Genomic DNA, 13,177 nt, shown 5'->3' with positions numbered 1-13,177 from the left:
TGGTGGGCTTCGTGGGGATGGACGACGCGGTGTAGGAGGGTCACAGATGTGCGCGCTACCGCCGAAAGCCACCGCTAGAGTGCGCTGCGCTCATGAGTCTGCTGCGCCACCAGATTGAGAGGAGAATTTAAATCATTATTTCAATATCACTGATAAAGGTAGCAACCACAAGTGTAAAGGAAAGTATTTTTATTTTAATTGTATGTTTTATATCTAGGATAAATAGGAACATACTTTTTTTTTCTGCTAACGGTATAAACCACAAGTGTAAAGGAAAGTATTTATATTGTTATGTATGTTTAATATCTAGGATAAATAGGAACATACTTTCTTGCGACATGTCGGCTTTGCAGTTGTGGCTATTCATTAGCACAGGTTATGTACTTTGTTTCTTTTGTCTCCTAACGGTTTCCTATCTTTGCTGGCATCAGCATGATCATATCATAGAGCCACCAAAGACCGGGGTTGAGACACTGGTAGCAGTGGTAACACATTTTATGGCTATGGTATTACCTGAATTTATGGATGCTAGCAATTGATTTATAAAATAATAATTTACAATGAGTAATCAAGTGTGTACTTACTTGGAAGATGGCCACACAGACACTTCTTGTGACACACAAGATTATAATACAGACACAGTAACTTTGATTTTAAGTCGGATTTGCTGCACTTTGGTTACCGCCTTCATTTGGTATTCATTGACAACCCTGTGTGTGTGTGTGTGTGTGTATGTGTGTGTGTGTGTGTGTGTGTGTGTGTGTGTGCTACTGCATGTGCACTGTGTGTGTGTGTCTGTGCATGTTTTCGCGTGCGTGTGCACTTGTGTAGGCGTGTTTGCAGTTATCTGCGACCAAGTGATGTCTGAGGTGTCTTGGGGTTAGAGGGTGAGAGAGTTCAGGCAGGCTGGTTCTAGGTGACAGGTTCTTGCTGTAGCAAGAACAGTAGACAGTGACCGTGGGTCTGTGCCTGTCCCTGATGCAACCATCCATATATCGCAATAACAAAAACAGCCAAAGGCCAAAAGGCCAAGGTAGTATAATCACAACGAGTGGAGCGTATAAGCATTTCTCCAACAGGAGATTGAATGACCTGTGTGATCCCCTGCCTCTGTAAATCTTTCTAGGTCTTCTATCGATTGGTGCGTCAAATCAGCGCCTCCATGACATGAACCGTGTACAATTCAGACCATTTACGTCATTTTTTACCGCAAATCCCGCACCATAGACATCAAGGGCCCAACTTTTACGTGACTTTTCACAGGAAGCAAAGTTGACGCTGCAGACTGGGATTAACTCAAAAGACACATGAAGCAGTGCTCTCTTATGTCAAAATAGAAAATAGTGGGGCGTGGTTGTTCTCCTTTTAAGATGGCGCTAGGTCTTTACAAAAAAACATGGTACTGATTCTGATGCCTGATTTTGGCGAAAAACCCAATGTGGTTGTCCTACAGAAGAGACACTGAGAGCGGGTGACAAGAGTGAAGCCCCTGACCCATGCAGGCCCACACCTGTGGACTCTGTACAGAAGATAAGATTAGGACAAATAGACCACTATGAAAGGCACACTTGCACAAACACATAGAGGGTTGCGCAACGCAACCTTTTTGAGTGCGATGGAACGGTCTTATCAGATGAGTAATAACATGCGTTTAGCCTTCATCATGGGAACAAAGGATTTCTGTAGCCTACATACGTTTCACAATTTAAATTCTACATGTCACGCAAACCTCCTTCAAGAGAAATTGGTGGCGAATCGCATTTTCGTACAGAAACTGAAAAGCATCTTCAGGGGCACGTCTATCTGTTCTGAAGACCATGTTGTCTGCGTTTATCTGTCCATTGCTCCATATGTGTTTGGTTTAAATGGAGGAAAAAAGGAAAGAGAACACTGAAACCCCACTAGGCCTTGCACACCCATTGACTAAATACAGTTAGAAGCGTGGCTTTTCCTAGAAATGATGTGGAAGGAGCCCTAGGCTCAGCGGGAGCTCAGGGTTAGTGGTCTTGATTCGGTTTTTCTTGACAGACCGTTTTGTTTATAGTTTAAGGTAGACAATCTCTCCAAGGCTATGGCAAAGTCTTACAAATAAGACACAAATAAGATTTGAAAGCCTTTGACCGAACTAAGAATATACTGTTCCATACTAAGATAGGCTAGAATGGTAAATAAGATAATTACATTTGAAAATATATGTATTACAACTTCTCCAAATAACAAGACCCAAGTCATGGTGTTAATCAGGTACTTGTTCCAGTAAACAATAATTTATTCACAATTATTTCAATTTTCTTTTCTCTCTCAGTGACAGGAAGTGTTCTGATTGTGATGATTTAAAACTGATAGCCAACTGACACTTAGCTTTCTCAGCAGCTAATATGTGCTTAAAGAAATGGTGCAATAATTTTGAACAACTCTACCATAAAGATCTGGCTTGTGTGTGTGTGTGTGTGTGTGTGTGTGTGTGTGTGTGTGTGTGTGTGTGTGTGTGCGTGCGTGCGTGCGTGCGTGCGTGCGTGCGTGCGTGCGTGCGTGCGTGCGTGCGTGCGTGCGTGCGTGCGTGCGTGCGTGCGTGCGTGCGTGCGTGCGTGCGTGCGTGCGTGCGTGCGTGCGTGCGTGCGTGCGTGCGTGTGTGTGGGCGTCAGTCAAGTTTGGACCTCAGTCAAACTCATCCTTTATTGTTTTATTATATTACGCATTATCTTCCAGATAGTGCTTGTGCTGTGAGTGTGCATACATCTCTCATCTCACTCTCACTTCACTCACATGTTTGTGTCTTCCTGGGATCATTCAGCCGACCCCCCAGTAGTAATCCATTAGTTTTAAGAGCACAAATGTCAATGATTACATTAGGGCGATAAAAACGGTTGACATTTGACAAAACCACTTAACTCCTTCCCTTATATGGCTGTGTGTTTCTCTGAGTGTTACCCTGGCTGGCTGCCTTGCTCGCGTTCTATTCCCTTTACTGCCGTGAGGATCAAAATCTCACTCTCCCTTTTTATTTTCTCATTTTTTTTCTTTTTACATTCACCCCAACGTTTTGATCTTCTCCTTCCCTCTCCCACTCCCCTTGATTTTCTCTGGCAGGGAAGAGCAGTGATTTATCATTGTCAGCATTTCAAAGGAGGCCTGCTGTCCAGTCATTGGCCGGTTTCTGACAACACCCACCAACTGTAAGGGAGGGGGGTAGAGGTGGTGTCAGAGCGGGGATGGCTGCTGCTGTAAACAACAAGTGTATGCTGTGAAGGGTTGTGCAGGGGAGGGGCTTTGCAATGCTATTTTAAGGGACAAGATATAGGACTGGTGGTATTCCTTATTATACATTGCAGTGGAATTTTGCACCACGTCAATCGTTTCTGCTTAAAATGTTTAAGAATAAAGGGTCATCCGAACTTAGAAAAATTAGGCTAATTTAATTAAATAATAAACATATCATTACATACAACAAACATATTAACAAACATACAGGAATCCAAGGCTTCAGCTGGGAGTTTGCCCTTCGTTTCTCTCAGAGATCCGCAAGGAGAAGTCCACTGTATTGACAAAAGCAAGGACTTCCTATAAAGTGGCAGACAGGTGTCAGGATGCTGAGAACAGCTCTGCTCCCAAATAGATCTATAGTATTGGTTACCCCGATGGTAGTCAATTATCGATGACCTCCCCAGGATGTCATAAAGGGGGACGTAGCCGTGCCGTACTAGTTGGAGCCCTTGCTCCTCGACCTTCCCAAGGTCGAGGGTCAGAACCAGGCCTCAGTTGGAGCCTTTAACTCCCAACAAACGAAGGGTGTCAAGAAAAAGGCCCATACCAACAAAGGTCAGTTAGAGAAACAGAATGTAAAAATATAATTATCCCATTGCAACATCCATGTTGGATACCCCCTTATCACCTTTGAAAGGCTTGGTGGTATTGATGTTGTATTGTTTGGTCCTCCCGAGTGATTATGTTTTTGTCTCTCTTTATCGCACACACAAGTCTTTCTTCATTTGACTGTCGGCACAATCTTCTTTAATTCTCTCCTATCCCTCTGAGTCGTTGCCCCTTGCATTTTGAACGCTCTCTGCCTCTTTCTTAAAAAACGTTTCTTAAAAAAGCACTATATAAATGCCATTCAATATTCCTAGTATTACACACATATATGTTCTTCATACCATATATGAATGTATCAGCAGTTTGCTATCCGGCCATTTCCTGTTTTGTGAAGACTGTGTTGGTTGTCAAGGTGACCTTTAGAGACAGTGCAAGAATGTGAGGCATACAAACTTGCAGAAGCCTGTATTTTGTTTACCAGTGTAATCCGGTTACCCCTTCACGTTATGTACAATATTGAGGGCAGTTTGAAGATTTGTATTTCGCAATATCGAATACAAACACATTTACTGATTGCATTTAGTATGATTTATGAAAATACTTGCCCCGATCTATTATGAAATAAACAAAGAATAATCATCTATAAATCTCATTAAAGGTCTCATGCAGTACAGTACTGTACAGTGCAATTAAATACCGTTTATTGTTAAGTGTCCAACACTACTACGATACTACATATTGTTATATTATAAAGGGACACTTTCATTTTTGACGAAATATGTTCCCTGTACAAGGGTATTCTTATTGGAGGCGCTTCTTTTTAATGTATGCAACGCTGCCTCCTGCTGGGTTAGGCTCGACACTACATGGAATAAAACAACACGGTCACTAGCAACGATCAAACACAAGATGGCGTACGCAGCCCTTTCCCCACAAAGCACAGCTAATATTTAGATAACCATTCTACCATTAGAAATCGCCCCGTAATTCAAGGGAAAACCCGTACCAAACCCCAAAATGTACATTTTGTATAGACAATGTAGATTTTGCAAAGAAATATGCCAAAAAATTTAAATAATGCTAACTGAAAGTTTTATCAATTGTACGGTACAATTGATAAAACTTCCAGTGTATGTAGGGTACAATTTGAACCCTACATAAGCTCGTATGCTACATTATGATTTGGTAAAGCTCATGAAAAAGGGGTATCAGAAAGTTACTGCATATAGGGTCCAGCCTTATGTTGTTTGTTGTTCATTTACAACACTCACTGTGTGTGTGTGTGTGTGTGTGTGTGTGTGTGTGTGTGTGTGTGTGTGTGTGTGTGTGGGGGGGGGGGGGGGGGGGGGTATGTATGTATGTATATGTGTGTGTTAATGTGTTTGAGTGTGTTCCTCAATTACCCATAATGTAAAATAGAGATGTAGACATAAAACAAAAATGTGGTTAGTTATTGATGCGTATGAATATTGTGTCTTTACGTGACAGAGGGAGCAAGCAACAGATTACTATTGTGTCTACGCAGACATCACAGCGGGAAGTGGTTTGTGCTGAGAGGATGGAGTGTGAAAGGTAAAACGGTTAAAAAGTTCCCACGAGAATCTTTCTCGTTGTATACAGAAGAAAAAAAGACTTGTTTCGATTTTGCTCTAACTCTTTTCGTCAGATCAGCATGTTCAGCGGATAATGTATGTGTGTTTGTGGGCGTACGGATGCCAATATATGCGTGTCAGCGTTAAAACCAGTGATGTGTTCAGTGAAGACCCAGGGGAGCAGCCCTATGCAGGAAGTGAGTTTTGGGACCAGAGGAGGTCAAACAGAGGTCGTGGGGTGAATGATAGACGTCACCCGACAGACTACAGATGTCTCCACCCCAGCCCGCAACTGCCTCTAAACCACAGGCTATTCACTGTAGACCTCTTTCCTCTTTCCTTCTTGAGAGACACTGACATGTGTACAGAAGATGTCTACAAAACCAAACAAATGCTTATGTGAGAATCCTTTTTTCCGTGCTACATTTTAAGCGGTTGTGCAGTTGTTGTTTTGCTCTGTTTCCATTGTATCAGTGTTCAAAATCGTAGTCTAGCAAACTGTTGTCTACGACCTATAAAACTCAGCCAAGTTGTACTTGTAGTGTGGTATTCTGAGAGTTGATTCTCAGTTCTTAATGTAAGAGGGGAAGGGTTTGTTTCAATGTCAATGTTTCAAAACCATCAAGGTAAATATCTGTCAAATGCATAATACATATCAACCCTTTGTTCTTGTATTATGTGGCAGACTTCGTGCAGTTTCATTACATGTGGTCAACCATTATCAACAATCATTAAACACGTTAGCTTCTGGTTAGTATTTTGGGAAGAGGGCAGATTTTTGGTTTAGCTGTAAAATGATGGAGCTCACGTATTACTGTATACAATGAAAGTATTCAGTATGGAGACGTGATGGGCAGGCGACTCCTCATCCCACCGCAGGAATTGCTTCTCAAAAAGTAATTTGTCTGTATTTCGGTAATAATTTATTGTTCGTTGTTGACAAAATGTTTTCTGTTATTATATTGCATTGTATCATATTGTTAATGTATTGTACCTGTAGTATTATCTCTATCGGCAAAATAATGGACATTAAAACTGAAAATATAAAAACTAAACAGACTAAACTTAAAAAATGATTGGAATCCTAATCGGCTAAGCTGCCTTGAAGTCCATGTAGTCATTGCTGACTGAACAGTTTTTTATTTTAAATAATGAAAATAACCTATGAAGCGCCACCAGGAAGCATGCTGTGTGAATGTAACAGAGAAAATGTGAGCTTTGAAAAAGAGAGAAGATGAACCTTCATGAGTGGACGGTCAGGTCACCTGGTCGGGTCACCTGGTCAGGTCAGCTGGTCAGGTCACCTGGTCAGGTCACCTGGTCAGGTCACGTGGTCGGATCATATTTCTCAAGTCAGACTGGTCCAACGACAGCTGGAGAGATGGCTCCAACACGCCGCTGTGACACACACACACACACACACACACACACACACGCAGACACCCAACAAACACACATTAACATGCATGTGCAAACATACACACACAGACATCTGCGCACACTTCCATATCAGCGCACTAATAGAAAAAACTAAATTGCATGTATAATTAATGTTGAATTAAATATCTAATACAGTCCTTCAGTCGGATTTTGGAAGGCTGAGCAGTTCACCGGTCGTCCACAGTGTTTTCTTCCTGTTTTTTTTATTGATGCCGTTCACACCGCCAGCATGTTCAACCGCTGACTAGTTGTGGCCATACAGGTGCACTGCCATACCAAAATGAACGGACCCATAATGCTTTTCACTTGCTCTTTTCACAGGTGTTTTCACATGCAACCTTACCTTTTGTTTTCAAAAAGGGTGCCGTTTGGGATGATGAATCTGTGCTCCTACCTGAGGATGTAGGTGATGGAGAAAATACAGGCAGGCTGGATGGAGCTCTGGCTGGAGCTCTGGCTGGAGCTCTGGCTGGAGCTCTGGCTGGAGCTCTGGGGGGAGACTCTGGGGCACGCGGGCCTGAGGAGGGCGCTGTGGCTCTCCACCCACACGTAGCCCCCGCCCCGAACCAGCATCCTGTACTGACCGCTCACCGACTGGCCCATAGACAGCACTGAAGAGAGGGGAGAGAGGGAGTATTGTGGAATCGCTGTATGTGCTAACACAGTGTTAACATACCGATAAGGCCTTTGAATTGAATTGAGAGAGAGATAGATAGTGAGAGTGAGCAAGAGGTACAGAGAGAGAGAGAGAGAGAGAGAGAGAGAGAGAGAGAGCAAGAGTTACAGAGAGCGAGAGCGAAAGAGAGACAAAGAGAGGGCAATACTTACACATAGTAAGAGAGTGCAACCGAGAGAAAGAAAGTGAAAGACAGAGAGAGATGAAGGTAGATTTACAGATAGAGAGGGGAAGATCCAGAACGTACAAAATACGAGAGCAAGACATACAGATGGTGAGAGAGAGAGAGAGCAATAGAACGAGAGAGAGCGAGAGCAAGAGAGAGAGAAAGCGAGAGAGAGAGAGAGCAAGAGAGCGAGAGAGAGCGAGAGAGAGAGAGAGTGGGGTGGACAACGAGCCGTGTCAGGTGTAGGCCGTAGAGCGCTAACGAGGGGGCTCACGGTTGTGGTGGCTCCTGTTGAGGCGGCTCGTGTCCAGCATGTGACACAGCTGGTAGAGGGAGCGGCCCTGCAGCTCCTCAGGACTGTAGCCCAACAGGGCCTTCACCCTGACACACACACACACACACACACACGTATATATATCCACACACACACACACACACACACATACAAACATATACACCCACACACACATGTATATATACACACACGCACACATATAAACACACACGCACACATATACAAACATATACACATACACACATTTATATGCAGAAACACACACAGACACAGACACACATAGATATATACACACACACACTCACAGGCACACAGGCACACACATATATATATACACATACACACACACACACACATATATGTCCACACACACACACACAGCAGCACAAGCACACACGGAAAGACACACATATATAGACAAATATATGAATACACATAAATACACAGACACACATAAAGGTACATGCAAAATGTATATTCATGAAATTGTGATATAACTACAAACATCCCTCTTGAAAAACTTGCTTAACAAATGGCTTGGCCATGTCTGTACACACACATAGAGACGGATAAGTGTTTTGTCTGTGTTGATGCGTTGACCTTATCACCTGCTGTCGCAGCGCGTGAAACGCAGGTCCAGGCGGTGCTGGCTGGTGAAGGTGTGTGTGATGACCAGCCGGTGCCAGAGCAGCAGGGGTTTGCAGCTCAGGAGGAGGTAGGAGGTTGAGGAGGGGGCGGAGGAGAAGTAGGGGAAGGAGGAGGACACACAGGCCTTCATGCGTCCCTCACAGTGAAGGACCTGGACCAATCGGAAGGGCACAAGTAAAAAATAAGTTTGGAACGTTTATTGAAAAGTTTTTTTACTCTGTTGTAGGATAGTGTAGTGCAGCTAAATGCTAATCACAGCATCGCTTTTAGGAGGAACTCAATGCACAAGTTATGGATTCCAGCTTCAAAACGCATTCGTAAATGCAGTTTTATTTAGTACTCCATTCTATTAGGCAATAGACCCTTTTCACCGAGGCACCGCCGTAGCAAAAACACAGGTGTCACTCATTACCCAAATTATGGGCTCTATAAAAAACAACTTCCACAGGGGGGAAAACAACCAAAACATGCCATGCCTATTGCAGCCAGTAACAAAATACAAGTTTCAAACACACAAACGTAGAAAATAGTAATAATATAGTAAACACAAATTGCTGAAAAATAAATACAACTATGAGCTTATCATATACTCTAATCATTTGAACTAAATAAATAAATAAATAACCCCCTTTTAACTAACCTTCCAAGATGCAGACTTGATGTTGGTGGTTCTTCCCCTGTGTGTCAGAGTGCTCTTCATCCTCATGACAAAGTCTCTCTCAACAGCCCAACAACAGTCCCCTGAAACAATCGCAGAGTTAAAAGCTTAACGGCAAGCAGAGGAACACAGAAAGAAATGTGTCATTCCTTCCTTCGGACATCAACAGTCTTTGTTGAATGTGTAATTGTTAGTTTGTTGTACAATGATAGGTATTGCAAATAGCACACATCCGCAATAGCACACACACCAAGGTTATTATAATTTATTAAAACTAACAAAATAACGGAAACTAACAAAATTATGAAAACTAGGAGTGAACGCAACATTTCCGTTAACTGATGACTTTCCAAGAAGACGATAATTATTAACAGAAACTGTTTGGTGTGTTTACGAAACTAACACTTATACAGTGTTATCTAGCACACACACACACACACACACACACACACACACACACACACACACCCACTGACACACCCACACACCTGATATGCGGAGGTTATTTCCAATTTCTTTGTGATCACAAGGATGGGAAAAGTCGTACAAGCTGTGTCCAATCAGATCCACCTGTGTGTCAAAAAAAACATTGTACACAGAGAACCTCAACCCTCAGCGAAACCATGGCAGGAAGTGTTACTGAATGTATGGGTGTGTTCCATGTCACGGTTGACCTGTGAACATATACATCGTACAATGAGGTCCACCTGATAAAAAATAAAAATAATGAAAAATAATAACCAGAAAATGGAAAAAAAATGAAGCCTCTAGAAATGTAAATGGTGTGTGCATGCTTTCTAATGTGTTTGCGTGTTTGTGTGTGCATCCATAGCTGCAAGCATTGATGTGTTTGTGTGTGTGTGTGTGTGTGTTTGTGTGTGTGTGTGTGTGTGTGTGTGTGTGTGTGCGTGTGTACGTGTTTGTGTGTGTGCAGTGCAGTGCACCTGAGTCAGGCCGAGGTGCTTGGAGACATTATCAGACAGAAACACCATGTCTCCCTTGGTGGAGACCACCAGCAGAAAGCCCTCGGAGACCCCCAGGTAAAGCTCAGCCTCCCCCTGGGTCAGCCCCCAGCTCCTCAGCTTGGCCTCTCTGCTCTTCTTCAGACCCTCCTCCTCCTCCCCCACGGACACCAAGCATTGGTAACTCCCCGGGTCCCTCCAAGGCGTACAGCTACCGGCAGTGTAGCCTGAACCAGGATACGGTGATGGAGTCGGTTAAAGGTAGGGGACGTTGAAATGTAATCTATCAGATATAGATTCGGCTGTCTCCTGGGAGTCATTGTGGAAGGGGCTCAAAAAGCTACGTTCAGCTCATAACACTGATATCTTATGCGTGAACACCAGAACACAGGCACGCACGCACACCAGACACACACACACACGTCACACACACACACACACACACACACACGACACACACACACACACACAAATGCACACTCAACAACACACACACGCGCACACACACGCACACACACACCAAATCCTCCCAGAGGTCAACATCAGATAAATAATTTAAATAATTTTAAATGTAATATTTATAATATTATATATAGCACGTTAAAAAGCCAAAGGTATAATAAGGTTATTTTTGATGGGGTTTATTTCGTTTTTTAAAAATATGTTTTGAACTTCATGACTATTTGAAGCGCGTATTCCCAGTAAAACTAGAGGTGCACTGGCACATATATGGTCAAGGGGGTATTGCTGTTGACTGCCTTTATGATGGCACAATACAAATATAATACAAATACAGTACAAGGCATGGGCTTCATTCCTCTGAGACGCAGTCGTGGAAAGATTGGAATCCATTTCGCTTTATTATGTAGAATCGTTGTATTCTGCCTGTTTCTTTCCTGATGCAGCCTACCTGTGAGCAGCGTGCTGGTGTGCATGTAGCTGATGGTCAGCCGCAAGACCGAGGGCTTGTCCAGGTGAGCCACCAAGTCGGGCGCCAGCGGCAGGAGGTGCGATAGGTCTGTGAACACGTCAGCCTCTTTCTTCCGTCTGCTCCGCGCTGCCTCGCGGCTGATCGCCCTGGAGGAAGGAGGACCGTATACAAATAAAACTTGTCCCTCGTGTACTTTAAAATTGGAATGATTTAATAATGACACAATTATTGACTATAGTTTATTATAAATGTTCTTCATAAAAAATAAAGTGTAGTTTATTTTACAAACATAATCATACCGGTTTGAAATATAATTGTCATAATTACACATTTCTGTATAGGCTACAAGTTTCTAATCATAAATAGGATTACAAACAACGGGCCGTGTTTTAAGGTAATAAATAATTGTACCTACTAACAATTTAGCTAATTGTGTCAAGTGAAATCGCAACTTTAACCTCAAATCCACTTGTTGCCTGACCTTGTTCTGCCTCCCCACTGCACACAGAATAGTAAATTAATAAATCACTCTAAGCCTCAACTCTAATCCTAAATATTATAGAATTAATATAATAATAACAATAAACGAAATAACACATGTAGGCCTATAACAATTAAATGTCGGCTTCCAATTAGGCCACGTGGTTCTTACCTTCTCTTTTCTCTGTCAGTTTTCATATTATCTTAAAAAAAAAACTACAAAAAAATACCCCAAAAAGTTATACTGCCGTTGGTTGTGGTAAAGGTTGTTTTGCTGGCGGGTATTCACAGTGGAAGCTTCTGCTGTGTTGCAATTAGCAGCCTGGTCACAGCTCGTCAGATCAATCTCTGCTTCTCGCCAAATAACCGAGGAGTTGTAAAGGGGATGTGAATGTCGCAACACGAGGGGTCCCAGTAGTGCAAAATGAGCATCCCGGCTGGCGGAAGTGCAGATGGCCTCACCACGAGCCTCCAAATGTGTGAATGTGCTTCACTACTGCACTCTTCCCCCCCCCCCCCCCCCCCCCCAATACACCCACGGCTATATTACAATTAGGAAATTGATAGGTCAATTTGAGGCGGAAGGTCCCATCCCACTATCACACACGCACTCCTGTCCCTCTTGCAGGCAACACTACAATAGGTGTCAACATCAGAGTCTCGTCATATTCCGACTGCCTCATCGGGCTGCACACCAAAGCCAACACAGCAACAATACCACCAGAAAGAGGAAGACACCAACAAAAAGGGTCGCTGATGTGACAGCTCACTGTTTTTATTAACATTTTTCTTTATTTTTGTCTTGGAATCGGAGCAGGCGGGGGGAGCCTGCCTGTTGCACTACGTTTTGGCACAGAGTAAGATAATGTGACCACCAGGGGGGGGGCCCTAATACCCCGCGGTGCACAAAGCTTCACTACACACCAACTACTGCACACTGAGAAACCAGTTCACATTGAGAACACTGTACAGTACACACAAACACACACACACAAACGCACGCACACAAGTCCTCTTTGCGCGTGTGTGTGTGTGTCTGTGTGTGTCTGTGTGTGTGGGGGGGGGGGGGGGGGGTGAATGTGTGTGTTTGATTGAAAGAGAAACTGGGGGAGGAATGGGGTGTGTGATTGTGTGTAAGCATGTGTGTATGTGTAATGAGAGGTAATTCAGCTGGTGGTTGTCCACATGTCCTGTAACTCGGCTGTAACAGACCTATAGTAGTAGTTATAATATTGTACACAAACAGTTCCTCCACATACAATTTGTAATAATAATAATATAATAATAATATTAATATGACAATAGTAATAATAATAAAAGAGAGATTACAGACTGAAAGCATGAAAGTATTGCCGGAAAAAAAAGACTCAAGTAGACAAGTCGTTTTGGCTAAGTGAAATGGCGATTTAAAAAAGGGGGGCGGGCTTAACACTGCACCAATAGGAGCAGAGAATACTGACGGCAGCTACACAATAAAGGGCAGTGACGAGGACGAGGGTCTCACAACAGTGAGGAA

General features: G+C 43.1%; 1 protein-coding gene across 1 annotated transcript in view; it reads right to left on the bottom strand.

The window, feature by feature from the left end:
* Nucleotides 1-12,515: 12,515 nt before the first annotated feature.
* Nucleotides 12,516-13,177, bottom strand: part of prkcea (protein kinase C, epsilon a) — a 22,084-nt gene continuing 21,422 nt past the window's right edge. Inside the window, exon 10 of the mRNA XM_079756805.1 lies at nt 12,516-13,177. This exon is cut by the window's right edge and continues 1,507 nt beyond it. The gene's annotated coding sequence lies outside the window, so the exon portion shown is untranslated.

This window comes from Pollachius pollachius (assembly GCF_949987615.1).
Source record: "Pollachius pollachius genome assembly, chromosome: 19".
Classification (NCBI taxonomy): Eukaryota; Metazoa; Chordata; class Actinopteri; order Gadiformes; family Gadidae; genus Pollachius; species Pollachius pollachius.
The sequence above is the reverse complement of the archived record's forward strand: the minus strand, read 5'-3'. Positions and strand labels throughout refer to the sequence as shown.